The sequence below is a fragment of the Canis lupus genome, chromosome X (assembly GCF_011100685.1).
Source record: "Canis lupus familiaris isolate Mischka breed German Shepherd chromosome X, alternate assembly UU_Cfam_GSD_1.0, whole genome shotgun sequence".
Taxonomy (NCBI): domain Eukaryota; kingdom Metazoa; phylum Chordata; class Mammalia; order Carnivora; family Canidae; genus Canis; species Canis lupus.
The window spans coordinates 81,782,652-81,796,892 of NC_049260.1; positions in this window are offsets into that span (position 1 = coordinate 81,782,652).

The following is a 14,241-nucleotide window of genomic DNA, read 5'->3' on the forward strand; positions in this document are numbered from 1 at the left end:
TAGCGCTTGTTTGCAGGGGGAGGGGAAGAGGCTTCTGGAAAGGAATCTGGTTATTGGTGGCACCTCCCTCACAAAAAACACTGGAAGTGAGGATGAAGGAAGAAGGTTCTGCGCTGCTGCTGCCCACCCCCCTGACTAAAGACCACAGAGGGAATAAATGCCCTGTTTGTGAAAATAGCCATTACCATCAGGAGGGGGAGCCAGCCTCCTACCTTTCTGTCTGTAGCTCTGGTCTCCAGCCAGATGCCTCTTCAGTTGATTGGAGCCCTGAGCCCAAGCTTCCCTGTTCCTCTGGCTTCCCCTTGCCCTGCTCCTGCCAGGCACTTTGCTTTCATTGCCAGTGGTAAGGCCTTTTGCAACCATCCTCTGGGGATGCCAAAGCATCCCCTTCTCCCTGCCACCCATCACATGATAACTGAGGTCACCAGAGCCATCTCTACTGCCCTTGCAATAGCTGCAAATGGCAGAAGGGGGATTAGAATTAGTACAGCCATAGGGCAAGAACATACTGGAAGTTAGTTCACATCTCATCTTCAGGCTCAGGATTGACCTTGTGCCTGTTAGTCATTTGCTGCCTCTTGCCAACTGCTGGCTTTCCCAAAAGGCTGTTCTTACAGGCTCAGCCTTTTGCAAGTGATTATCCAAAAGAGTACACCATGGTATCTTCCCCCAACTCCTCTCCCTACCACCACTAGGCCTCCCCACCGCCTGCCAGCCCCATAGCTGCTTAGAACAGGTGGTTGCTGCCATGACGTCATGGCGTCAGGTCATGGTTTAAAGGCAAGAATGCTGCAGTTCAGGACTCTAACCCCCCCCCCCCCACACACACACACTCTATTCCTGCCAAGTTTTGAGGCCTGTTTTTCTCTTGCACATCTTTTTTTCTACTAGTCTGAGAATACTCCTTTGTATAAGAGTAAAGGAAATTCTACCCCAAATCCTGATGGATACAGTTTAGTGTTCCATAAGGCTCTGATAAAGTGCTTCTCCTAAGTCCCTTTTTTTCCAAGTCTAGGTATTTGTGGGTCAACTGTAGGGGAACTAAGATAGCCACAGGCATATTCATGCCGAAGACCCGGGGTCATGATTGACTAGTTCTCTCCATGGCCCCTAAGATTGCAAAGGGAGAGAGGCCTGAGTGGCTCAGTGGTTTCTGCCTCTGTGTGTCTCTCATGAATAAATAAATAAAATCTTTAAAAAAGAGGATTGCAAAGGGAAAAGGCTTGTGGGGGCCTGGACAGATTCCTACCACCCCACCATCCCTGAGACCACTTCATGTCTCAGCACCAAGGGCTACAAGAAACACATTTCCTCCAGACCTACCATCTTCCACTTCTTTTTCTGCCTCCCTCTCCTGCCCGCACACCTGGATGCCCCTAGCCTCCAATGTTCCTAAGTAGTCTCACCGTGAAGTTTTTTAGGCCCCTTGTCCTTTTTTTTGTCCTTTTTGAGGACGTTCCCTTGGTTTTTTGTTTTGGGTTTTTTTGGGGGGGGGTTGCTTTTTATGGGTTGTGTGTGTGTTTGCTTGCTGAGCAAAGTGGAAGGAGACAAAGGGGCAGGGTAGGATATTTTTGTTTTCCATCCCAGCCCTTGGTCACCTCGCCAGTCCCAGAGACTCAGAGACCTGGCTGGCTCTTTGCTCCAGCTTGAGTCCATTTGAGTGTGATCCTCTTTGTTGCTGGCCTATCATATGCCCCTTGGTGACAGGCTGCTGTCCCTGCCCATGCTCCAAGCCACCAGAGTGAGGCCCTTCTCCATCTTTCCCTTTCCCGAGCTCCTTTCCCCAATGTATTCCTCCAGTAGCTCTACTACCAGCTATAACATTACAAGTGGGGGGAGGGAAAAGCTCACTTTGGAGCAAAATCAAACTGCAGCACAGCCACAGGCTTAATCCCATAACCCCCCCAAAACCCTTTGTGTTTTCAGCTGGCTCCATTCTTAAATTTTCCAAGTCCCCACTGCCACACAGCATGTCTACTCACACTGCAGCTGGGCCTTGTTGCTTCACCCATATAATTGCCCTGAGCTCACATCTTGTGGTTCTGATCCAGGGTTTGAAATAAGACAAAAGAGGGCAGCCAGGCTTGATCAATCCATTTTGCAAGGGCAATGCACCAAGCAGAGGTTTTCTACCTCCAGCAGGGAAAAGCCACACCACCCAACTTCAGTCTTCACCCTTAACGTTCCTGGAGTAGGGCCTCTGGTGACCCCGTGGATGGGGACCCTGCGGGGCAGTAAGGGCAGCAGCCAGGCTGGGGAGGAGCACGATGACGGGAGGGCTGCCCAGGAGGAGTTGAAGCTTGGCTGAGGACACCTCTCTCTCCAATCCCTTTCCCCGCAGCCACCGCCTGGCCCCCGGGACCTGTCACTGCTGCCCAGCTGCCAGCAGGGGGAGCCACGCGGACGCTGGAGGAAAGGACACTTGGGGAAGATGGCTCCGACTCCAGAGGCAGGAATGGGAGTCTGTGCACCCGCTGGCCCTCCGGGGCCCCTCTTCCCTGTAGCGTCTCCAGCAGCCAAGGGAACCAAACGGTGCCCAATTCCCATTCATTCAGCAGGTGGGAAGGGGCGCACACACAGTCTAAGCGTGTAACTCGAGATGTTTTCACCAACCAAGCACTGTGCTAAATGCTAGGAACGCAGCAACAGATCTGACCACATCCCCCTTCCCGGGGCCTTCTGGTCTAGACAGGAAGATGGGGCATTACCACTGGGTGTGATAAGGACTGTGAGGAGAGGAAGAGCAAGATGCGATGGGAGTGCAGGAGGGGGGCACCTAAGCCAGTGTTGAGAGTCAGGAAGACATCCTGGAGAAAATAATTTTGACTTTTGAGGCAGTTGATTAGAAATTCACCAAAGGGGAATGGGGAGAAGGGTCTTTCCAGCAGACAGACTAGCATGTGCTTACGTGGGCACCCTAAAGAATATGGTGTGTGTGTGTGTGTGTGTGTGTGTGTGTTTGGGGGTAGGATGGGGAGTTGTGATGAGGGATGGGGCTGGTGAGACCAGATCATGAAAGATCTTAGTAGAGTGACTACACACACCTACTGTCCAAGTGTATTTATTGACGGCATCACCTTTTGATCTCAAAAGTACCCTGGTTCAGATAACAAGGCAAGCCTATCATATGGTAACCCTACTTGCAGAAGACCTACTATGGTGTTTGAACTTTTATCCTGGCAGCAAAGAGGACCCACTGAGGAATTTAAGCAGGGTGCTGGCTGGATTGGAGTCACAGTTTAAAACAGACTGGCAGTGAGATGCCTGGGTTGGCTCAGTGGTTGAGCATCTGCCTTTGGCTCAGGTTGTGATCCCAGAATCCTGGGATGGAGTCCTGCGTCGGGGTCCCAGCAGGGAGCCTGCTTCTCCTTCTGCCTGTGTCTCTACTCTCTCTGTTCTCTCATGAATAAATAAATAAAATCTTTAAAAAAAAACAGACTGGCAGTGATGTGAAGAATGGACGGGGTTGGGGGGGCGAGAGTGAAAGAGGGAGGTCAGGTAGGAAGCTGTGCAGTTGGCCGAGGGGAGGTGCTGAGGACAGCCAAGGTGAGAGAGGTGCTGGTGGAGAGAAGACCAATTTATAGTCGATCGGGGACGAAAGTAACAGAGAACCTGGTGACGTTTTGACCTCAGGATTGAGGGAGAAGGAGTAGCCCAGGACAACTTCCATTGTTCTGGCCCAGGTGCACAGCAGATGCTGGTACCGTGGAGTATGGGGGATGAGGGGCTGAAGGTTACTGAGGAACTACTCAGTCAAGGGTACCCCAGGGCACGTCCCCAGGAGGGCTTCAGGGGCAGCCATTGCAGCCAGAAGACAGGTGGCCATCAATACATTTTTGCCCAAATGCTCTCTCCAGATAGTCATGAAGTGGTGGGCCCTAAACTAGGCCAGCCTTGAGACTTCTGGGTGCTGGAATCCAAAGGACAAGGAGAAGTGTGGGAGGTCATGTACCCAAGGAAAGGTGGGCTGTCCTGGAGAAAGGTATAAAGGGTTTTAAATGCACAAGATAAAATCTGGATTATAGGTTATCTGAAGGAGGGAAATAAGTAGAAGCCAACAGAAGGCTCTGAAACAGAAAGGAAGAGGGGGTCTTTTGAAAGTTATAGACAGTTTACAGCAACATTACGGACAATTTAAGAAATGTGTGTGAAAAGCCTCAACTCATCATCTGTCACCTCAACACAATGAGATTATTTTGGTGTAGTTAGGAGGTTTGCCTGAGTGAAGCAATTGCTGCAGCAGCAGGTTAACTAAATATCTACAGTAACAGTTGAACGGGTCCAAGGCCAGACTTGGAAGGCTATGTACGTCAGCAACCCCGATAGGAAATGGCAATCAGAGACTCCTCCAAAGGAGGGCCAGGGCTCCAGAGCCTAAAAAGAGTCCCTATGCCTTTTTTTTAATTAAACTGTTTTGAGATAATTACAGGCTCACACGCGGTTGTAAAAAACAAAATCCCATATGCCCTTCACCCAGTTTCTCCCAGTGTAACATGTGGCAGAACTGTAGTGTAATATACAACCAGAATTGATTCATTGATACAAACAAGACACAAACAGTGATGTCACCACAAGGAGCCCACCATTGCCTTGGATAACCTCAGCCACTTCCTTCCCAGCTCGCCCCTTCAATACCCACCCACCTCCTGCCCCTCGCAATTAACTAACCTATGCTCAACTTCCAAAATCTTGTCATTTCAAGAATGCTGTTTAAATAGAATCATACAGGGATCCCTGGGTGGCGCAGCGGTTTGGCGCCTGCCTTTGGCCCAGGGCGCGATCCTGGAGACCCGGGATCGAATCCCACGTCGGGCTCCCGGTGCATGGAGTCTGCCTGTGTCTCTGCCTCTCTCTCTCTCTCTCTCTCTCTCTCTCTCTCTCTCTGTGACTATCATAAATAAATAAAAATTTAAAAAAAATAAAAATAAATAGAATCATACAACATGTAAACTTCTGGCTTTTTCTCTAAACTCCGCCTGATTCTCTGGAAGTTCATCCAAGCTGTATGTTTCAATGGTTTGTTCCTTTTCAGCAGGCAGTAGAATTCCATGGTATACATGTACCAGTTTAACAATTTACCCAATGAAGGACAGTGTTTCTGGTTTTTGGCTATCAAGCATAAAACCACTGTTGACATTCATGTATAGGTTGTTGTGTGAACCTAACTTTTTTAAAAAAATACTTTATTTGTTCTTAAGAGACTCACAGAGAGAGGTAGAGATATAGGCAGAAAAGCAGGCTCCCTGTGGGGAGACTGATGCGGGACTTGATCCCACAACCTCAGGATCACCACCTGAGCCGAAGGCAGATGCTCAACCACTGAGCCATCCACCTAACTTTTTACTTCTCTGAGGCAAATGCCCGGAAATGCAGTCACTGAGTTGCGTGGTAGTTGCACGTTTGTTTGTTTTTTAAGACACTCCTAAACTGGTTTCCAGAGTGGTCGTACCATTTTGCATTTTACCAGCAATGTATGAGTGATCCAGTTTTCAAGCCATTATAGAAACATAAAGATGAATGGAAATTAAGATGGACACACTAACGTCCCAGCAAGGTGGATCTGCAGTTTTGAAGGCACTAGCCTTCAAAGTAATAAAAGTAATAAAACTCTTGCCCCTCTTATTTATTTATTTATTTATTTATTATTTATTTATTTATTTATTTATGAGACAGGGAGTGAGTGAATGGGGAGTGGGGACAGAGGGAAAGACAAAGAATCTTAATCAGCCTCCATGCCCAGAGTGGAGCCCGATTTGGGGCTCTATCCTACAACCCTGAGATCATGACCCCAGCCAAAATCAAGAGTCAGTTCCCTGGCTACCCGGGCATCCCTATCATTTAATTCCTCCTTATCCCCAAACTCTGTCTTTGTGTTCTATTTTGACTCCAGAGAACAGAGAGAGATTGGTTTTCAGCATGAGTTCCTCCGCATCCTCACCAGCATTCAGTGTTGTCACCATTTTTTTTTTTTAGCTACTCTGATAGGTGTGTAGTGATGGCTCATTGCAGTTTTCATTTTCGTTTCCCTAGTGGCTAATGATGTTGAACATCTTTTCATGTGCTTATTTGTCATCCTTATATCCTCTTTGCTGAAGTGTCTCATCAAGTCTTTCCCAGCTCTCTGATTTAGCTGGCTCCCTCTAACACTGTTCCAGCTCTGGAAGGGGAAATTGGCATCACCTCAGTTTGAAGTACAGGTCCCACTCAGCCTCTGTTGACAACTAGGGAGCTTTCCTGTTGCTGCAGGGTAGGATTTGGAGTTCTGGCTCCCACCCGGTCTCCACTGATACCTCCTGGCTGGGACGCGTAGGAGTTAGTTCCTTGTATCTGTTCTGCACCTGACCCCCACTGACACCACAAGGTCAGAGGAATGTGGTTTTGTTGCTGCTAGGTAATGGTGAAAATCTTAAAGTCTCCACCAGATCTGACACCACCCAACCAGGAAGGGTAGTTATTACTGCCTGGCAGGAATGGAAGTCTGGGCTCCCCAAGTGGTCTCCACTGATACCACTGGAGGGGGGAACCTCATTTTCAGGCAACCAGATGAAAGCCCCGCCTCTCTCTCTCTCTCTCTCTCTCTCTCTCTCTCTCTCTGCCTTCTGTGACCCCTCTTGGCAGGGGGTGTGGCAAGGGCTTGGGGTGCTCATTACAGCCTGAAGTCAAAGTCTCAGCTCCCTACTTGGCCTTTGCTGATGGGGGTGGGGCCACGGTTTTTCCTGTGCTGTTTGGCTATAGTAGAGAGATTAATACCTAAAATTTTATGTGTTCTTACCCTGCCCCTTTCCTAGAGAGAGATGTCTTTTGCTGGGGTTCTTTTGTCTGTGCCCATTGGCGGTTCCCAGTTGTTGGCTTCTATGCATATGAGAAAATGCTCTGCATCACTTGCCATCAGGGAAATACAAATCAAAACTACAATGAGATACCACCTCACACCAGTGAGAATGGGGAAAATTAACAAGGCAGGAAACAACAAATGTTGGAGAGGATGCGGAGAAAAGGGAACCCTCTTACACTGTTGGTGGGAATGTGAACTGGTGCAGCCACTCTGGAAAACTGTGTGGAGGTTCCTCAAACAGTTAAAAATATACCTGCCCTACGACCCAGCAATTGCACTGTTGGGGATTTACCCCAAAGATACAAATGCAATGAAACGCCGGGACACCTGCACCCCGATGTTTCTAGCAGCAATGGCCACGATAGCCAAACTGTGGAAGGAGCCTCGGTGTCCAACGAAAGATGAATGGATAAAGAAGATGTGGTTTATGTATACAATGGAATATTACTCAGCTATTAGAAATGACAAATACCCACCATTTGCTTCAACGTGGATGGAACTGGAGGGTATTATGCTGAGTGAAGTAAGTCAGTCGGAGAAGGACAAACATTATATGTTCTCATTCATTTGGGGAATATAAATAATAGTGAAAGGGAAAATAAGGGAAGGGAGAAGAAATGTGTGGGAAATATCAGAAACGGAGCCAGTTGTTGGCTTCTTCAGCTCCAAGTCTGGAATATATGAGGCAAAAAGAAAACCCAGGGAACTCACAACCATGTTATTTCTTGAGTTAGAAACCTCTAGCTGGTCTGCCTTCTCACCACCTTTCAGAATCTTCTTCTTTTTTAAGTATTTATTTATTTATTCATTCATTCATTCATTTGACAGAGAAAGAGAGAGCACAAGCACAGAGAGTGGGAGAGGGAAAAGCAGGCTCCCCACTGAGCAGGGAGCCTGACACGGGGCTCTATCCCAGGACCTTGAAATCAGGACCTGAGCTGAAGGCAGATGCTTAAGCCACTGAGCCACCCAGGTGCCCCCTTCCAGAGTCTTCTATGGTTGTTTCATATATAATGTCCAGAGTTTTTAACTGTACTCACCAGAATGAGTAAGAAAAATACATCTACTTGATTTTCCCAGAACTTCATAGGTCTTTGAAGAAATCAAAAGTTTTTTGTCCTATAAAATATAGGGAAGTTCACAGTTCACAAATGTATAGGTCACTCAATTTTCACCAACTGCACATACCCAGCACCTAGATCAAAACACAGAATGTGGGGTGCCTGGTGGTTCCACTGGTTGAGCATCTGACTCTTGGTTTTGGCTCAGATCATGGTCTCTTGATCATGGTCTCTTGATCATGGTCCCATGGTCATGGGATTAAACTCCGGAGTTTGCTTGAGATTCTCCCTCTCCCTCCACCCCTCCCCCAACTCCGGCAGGCTCTCTCTCTCTCTCAAATAAATAAATAAATAAATAAATAAATAAATAAATAAATAAAATCTTATAAAACAAAAACAAAAACAGAACATGACCAGCACCCCAGCCGTCCCCTCTTGGCTCCTTCCAGCCACTGCTCTCCACACTTGAGCTGCTACTACCTCTGTGGCTCTCACCTGGCTGGCCTAGCAGAAGGGCATCAATACCTTGAGGCCCACTCTGACTGCTTAAGATCTCTCCAATGCATGTGTACATATGTGTGCATGTGTACATGTACACATGTCACAAGCCCTCCTGTGTGAAGGCCTGTGGGTTTTGTCACATGGCTTTTATCAATCTGACTTCCTTGCTTAGACCTGTAGGTTTGAAAGTTTTTCATAGATGAGGATTCAAATGTGATTTCCATTATTTACCAAGAGTTGAGTGTAGTGACTAAGAGAATAGAGAGGGTGGGCTTAGAAGTCGAACCTGAGTTCAAATCCCAGCTCTACCCTTCCTCAGCTGTGGAATCAAGAAAAGGCCGGTAACAATCAGGGAAATACAAATTAAAACCACAATGATGGGACGCCTCGATGGCTCATCGGTTGAGCATCTGCCTTTGGCTCAGGGTGTGATCCTGGGGTCCCGGGATCAAGTCCCACATTGGGCTCCCGGCGTGGAAACTGTTTCTCCTCCCTCTGCCTGTGTCTGTGTCTCTCATGAATGAATAAATAAAATATTTTTTAAAAATAACCACAATAAGATACCACCTCACACTGGTGCAAGTGGCTAAAATTAACATGACAGGAAACAACAAATGTTGGTGAAGATGTGGAGAAAGGGGAACCCTCTTGCACTGTTGAAGGGAAGGCAAACTAGTGAAGCCACTCTGGAAAACAGTGTGGAGGTTCCTCAAAAAGCTAAAAATAGAGCTACCCTACGACCCAGCAATTGCACTACTGGATATTTACCCCAAAGATACAGATGCAGTGAAACGCCGGGACACCCGCTCTCCAATGTTCATAGCAGCAACGTCCACAATAGCCAAACTGTGGAAGAAGCCTCAATGCCCTTTGACAGATGAATGGATAAAGAAGAGGTGGTATATATACACAGTAGGATATTACTCAGCCATCAGAAAGAATGAATACCCACCATTTGCTTGGATATGGATGGAACTGGAGGGCATTATGCTGAGTGAAATGAGTCAATTGGAGAAAGACAATTATCATATGGTTTCACTCATATGTGGAATATAATATAAGATATAGTGAAAGGGACCATAAGGGAAATGGGGAAATAGGAGTGGGGAAAAATTAGAGAGGAAGACAAACCATGAGAGACTCCTAACTCTGGGAAACAAAGGGTAGCAGAAGGCGAGTGAGAGGAGGAATGGGGTAACTGGATGACAGGCACTAAGGAGGGCAATTGATGGGATGAGCCCTTGGTGTTATTGTATGTTGGCAAATTGAATTTAAATATTTTTTAAAATAAAAGAAAAAAAAGGAAAGGGCAGTAACAGCATAGGCCTTGTGGTAGTGGTGTGAGGATGAAATGAAAAGACTCTTGCAACATGCTTTGAACAGTGCTTGACATATAATCCAGCCCTCAGTTGATGGCAGTGTCACCATTATTAGTAGTAGGGCTGCTGGGAATAGTGATAGAAACTCTATCAAGCCCCTGATATAGTTCCTGGCACTTGAGAGGCATGAGTTCTCCTCGTTCCTCCCTGCTGGGAAAAGCAAAGAGTCAGTGCTCACTGTCACTCGGTTCCCATGGGTTGGAGGATGGGAGGGAAAAGCTGGAGAGCTTTTTAGTGGAGAGAGTAGCTGTGTCCTGCAGTCCTTCTTGGGGCTTCCTGAGAATATGCAACATGCCCCCCCTTTTTTTAGGTTTTATTTATTTATTCATGAGAGACACAGAGAGAGGCAGAGATATAGACAGAGGGAGAAGTAGGCTCCCTGTGGAGAGCCTGATGCAGGACTCGATCCCAGGACCATGGGATCACGACCTGAGCCAAAGGCAGATGCTCAACCACTGAGCCACCCTGGTGCCCCAACATGTTCCCTTTGACAGACTTCCTTCCTCCGCTGAGAGACAAGGTCAACTCCCACTGCCTCCTTTCATGCTCCTACTCAGGACGCTGTCAAGCAAAGGCCTGGATGGAGCCGAAGTCGATGCTGAAGGCATAGCCATCCTATTTCCAAAGGTTGAGGCCTGCCTGCCTCCCTAGCTCTAATACTGTTCTACTGCCCTCTTAGTCTGGCAGAGTAAAGGGCCCTGGAAATTTCCACACTAGCACAACCCCATGTCCTAGCTTGGCCACTGTGAGTCCTGTCTCTCTCTGGCAAATAGGATGGGCTGCCATGCCCAGGCCTGCTCCAGTGAAGCCCGGAGACACTAATTTGGGTGCTAAGGGGAGAGCTTGTTACTAAATGTCAAAAATGGACTTTGGCGTAGCCTTCATTTTTAACCTATGTCACTACACATCTATGTGAAGAGAGAAAGAGTATTCTGGAGTCAAACAGAGCTAGGGCATCCTAGCTCCCCAAAGTTTGGGGATCGGCTGCACTAATCATTGAATGTAATTTATGAACTCCGGATCCACCTTGTTCCACTGCAGTGAAATTTGCTACAGCGGCCAGATTTATGGAATTGCCCTTCTCTCTGCAGACAGCAGAGGGCCTCATTAGCACAAACTCAATGTCACTGGCAAATATATGGGAAGGGAAGTTGGCCACGGTTCTAGAAGTACAATAAAACTTTGATTAACAGAAATGTGCAAAAAAATTGGCTGTTCAGATGAATTCTCTCTCTCTCAAAAAAGAATTTTATGAATTAATAGGGACTGAGCAAACCTTATTATTCCATTCCTTGTAGTTGAAAAAGCATCCAAAATTCCCACATTGTCTTCATGGCCTCAACAAGAGTAATAGGGATCCTGGGTAGGGTTGCCAGCCTTAGAAAATAAAAATGCAGGATGTCAAACACAGAGCATTCTATAATTTTAAAAATAAGACTCTGGGAGCACCTGGGTGGCTCAGTTGGTTAAGTGTCTGCCTTTGGCTTAGGTCATGATCTCTGGGTCCTGGGATTGAGTCCTGTTTTGGGCTTGCTGCTCAGCGGAGAGTCCGCTTCTCCCTCTCCCTCTGCCTCTCCCCTCATTCCTGCTCTGTCTCTCACTTTCTCTCTCTCTCAAATAAATAAATAAAATCTTTTTAAAAGATATTTCAAAAAAGATTTTTATTTATCTATTCATGAAAGACACAGACAGAGAGGTAGAGACATAGGTAGAGAGAGAAGCAGGTTCCCTGTGGGGAGCCCAATGTGAGACTCAAATCCAGGACCCTGGGATCATGACCTGAACCAAAGGCAGACGCTCATCCACTGAGCTACCCAGGTGCCCCAATAAATAAAAATCTTTAAAAAAATAAGACTCTGAAAGATGGAGAGAGGAAGACAGAGTAGCTAGGGTCCATATGACCTGAGCAACAGCATAATGGTGATTTTCTACTTTTTTTTTTGCCTTGCATATCCTAGACTGGGCACTGGAGACACAGGCCACCCAGAACAACCAAAGGGCCTCAGACAAAAGAAGCCCTGACAAAATCTGGCTCTTTCTAGGCAAAGGAACAGGAAGGAAGCAGCCTAACAAGACAGAAAACTTATAGACAATAACTGCTCTAGGGCAACCAGATACTGCAAAGAAAACCAGCTCTACCTGCCCCCAGCCAGCAAAGACTCAGTGGGAAGCCAATATTTCTACTCTCACTAAGCTGTAAGGAGGTGTCCCCAACCTCCCACCAAGGAAGTTTCAGAAAAGGCCTAGCATGGGCCCCTGGCTTTCACAACCAGGCCCTAACAAGGCCCCTCACTCTGTGTAGTCAAGTAGGAGTACTCCCGTCCCTCAAAGGGAGGGCCTCATGGGGATCCTGAACTCCCACTCCTGTTCAGCTTCTGGGTGTTACTGGAGCCTGAATGGGAATCCTGGACTTCTATTTCACCTGGCTCATCATGGGACCACATCTCTCTTCTCTCACTGTCATGGTGTCTGAGGAAGCTGGCTGAAATAGAAACTTTAAGTAAGATCCAGAGTCTCATAATACCCCGCATGTCCAAGCTGCCATAAAAAATGACTTGTCTTTCCAAGAACCAGGAGGATCTCAGGCTCACCGAGAAGAGGCAATCAGTAGATGCCAACCCCAGGATGATAAAGATATTAGAATCATCTGACAAAGATTTTAAAGCAACCATCATAAAACTGTTTCAATGAGCAAATATGAACACACTTGAAACCAGTAAAAAAAAAAATAGATTGTCTCAGCAAAGAAATAGAGATATAAAAGGACAATTGGAGATTTTAGAACTGAAAAATACCAAAAAAAAAAAAAAAACCACAACAAAAATCCAAATAGCTAGGCTCACCAGCAGAATGGAGTTAGCCAGAGGGAAGTCTTAGTGAGTGACCTTGAAGATAGAGCAACAGACGTGACTCATTCTGAATACCGGAGAGAATATAAATGTAAAGGAAAAAAGAAAGAAACTTGAGGACTAGTATGACTCTAAGAACAACAACAAAATCTAACAATCATTACCTCAGAGTTCTAGAAGGAGAGGAGAAAGAGGATGAGGCTAGAAAGGTACTAGAAGAAATAATGGCCGAAAACTTCCTAAATTTGGCAAAACAAAAATACCCCCCCAAAACCAAAATAATCATAAACCAACAGATTGGAGAAGCTGAGTGAACCCCAAGCAGGATAAAACTAAATGTAATCTACACTGAGACACATTAATATAGAATATTTAAAATAATTATATGTTGGTCAATTATCCTTCAATAAATCTAGAAAAAAATAAGAAATAGGATAAAAGACAATTATGAATGAAGGAGGGTAAAGAGACATAAAGGGAGATAAGGTTTCAAGGTTTCACTCCAAATGGTAAGACACAGACAGCAGCAGTAGGCTGTGATAAACTATGCATATTTTATATCATGCCTAGAGGAATCACTAAAAATGTTGTACAGAGAGATGCATCCCAAAGCACTATAGATACAGACATACTTTTTTTTTATTGTGCTTTGCTTTATTTTGCTTTGAGGACATTGAAGTTCTGTGGAGACTCTACGTGGAGCAGATCTACAGGTGCCAATTTCCCAATAGTATATGGTCATTTAGTGTCTGTGTGTCACATTCTGGCAATTCTCCCAATATTTCAGACTTTTTCTTTGTAATTATTTGTTATGATGATTTTTTTGTTATCATGATTTGTAATCAGTGATTATGACTCATTGAAAGATCAGATGGTGGTTAGACTTTTAGCAACAAACTTTTTAAATTCAGATGTGTACTTTTTTCTTAGACATAATGCTATTGCACCCCTAATAGACTCCAATTTAGTGTAAACATAACTTTTATATGCACCAGGAAATCCAAAAAATTCATTTGACTCGCTTTATTGTGATAGTCGCTTTATTTGCAGTGGTCTGGAACTGAACCCGCAATGCCTTCTGACATGTGCCTAGAATTAAAAGAGAATTCTAAAAAAATAATAACAATAATAATAAAATAAAAGAGAACTCTACAAATGGTAAAAGCAATACACGGGCAGTAAAGGGAAAGAAACAAAAACAGAACAAACAGGAAACAAACAATAAAATGGTGGTCTTGATCTCCAGGATATCTAGCAAATAATTACATTTGATGTAATTGGAGTCTAAATACTCCAATTAAAGCCTTCGATTGGCATAGTGGATTTTTTTTATTTATTCATGAGAGACACAGAGAGAGGCAGAGACACAGGCAGAGGGAGAAGCAGGCTCTATGCAGGAAGCCTGATGCAGGACTCGATCCCAGGACTCCAGGATCATGCCCTGAGCTGAAGGCAGACGCCCAACCGCTAAGCCACTCAGGTATCCCGGCATAGTGGACTTAAAAAATATGAAAGTTGTATGCCAAATCTATTTAATTTAAATAATCTTCTCGAGGATGTCTGGCTGGCTCAGTCAGTGGAGCACTCAACTATTGATCTCAGGGCTGTGAGTTCAA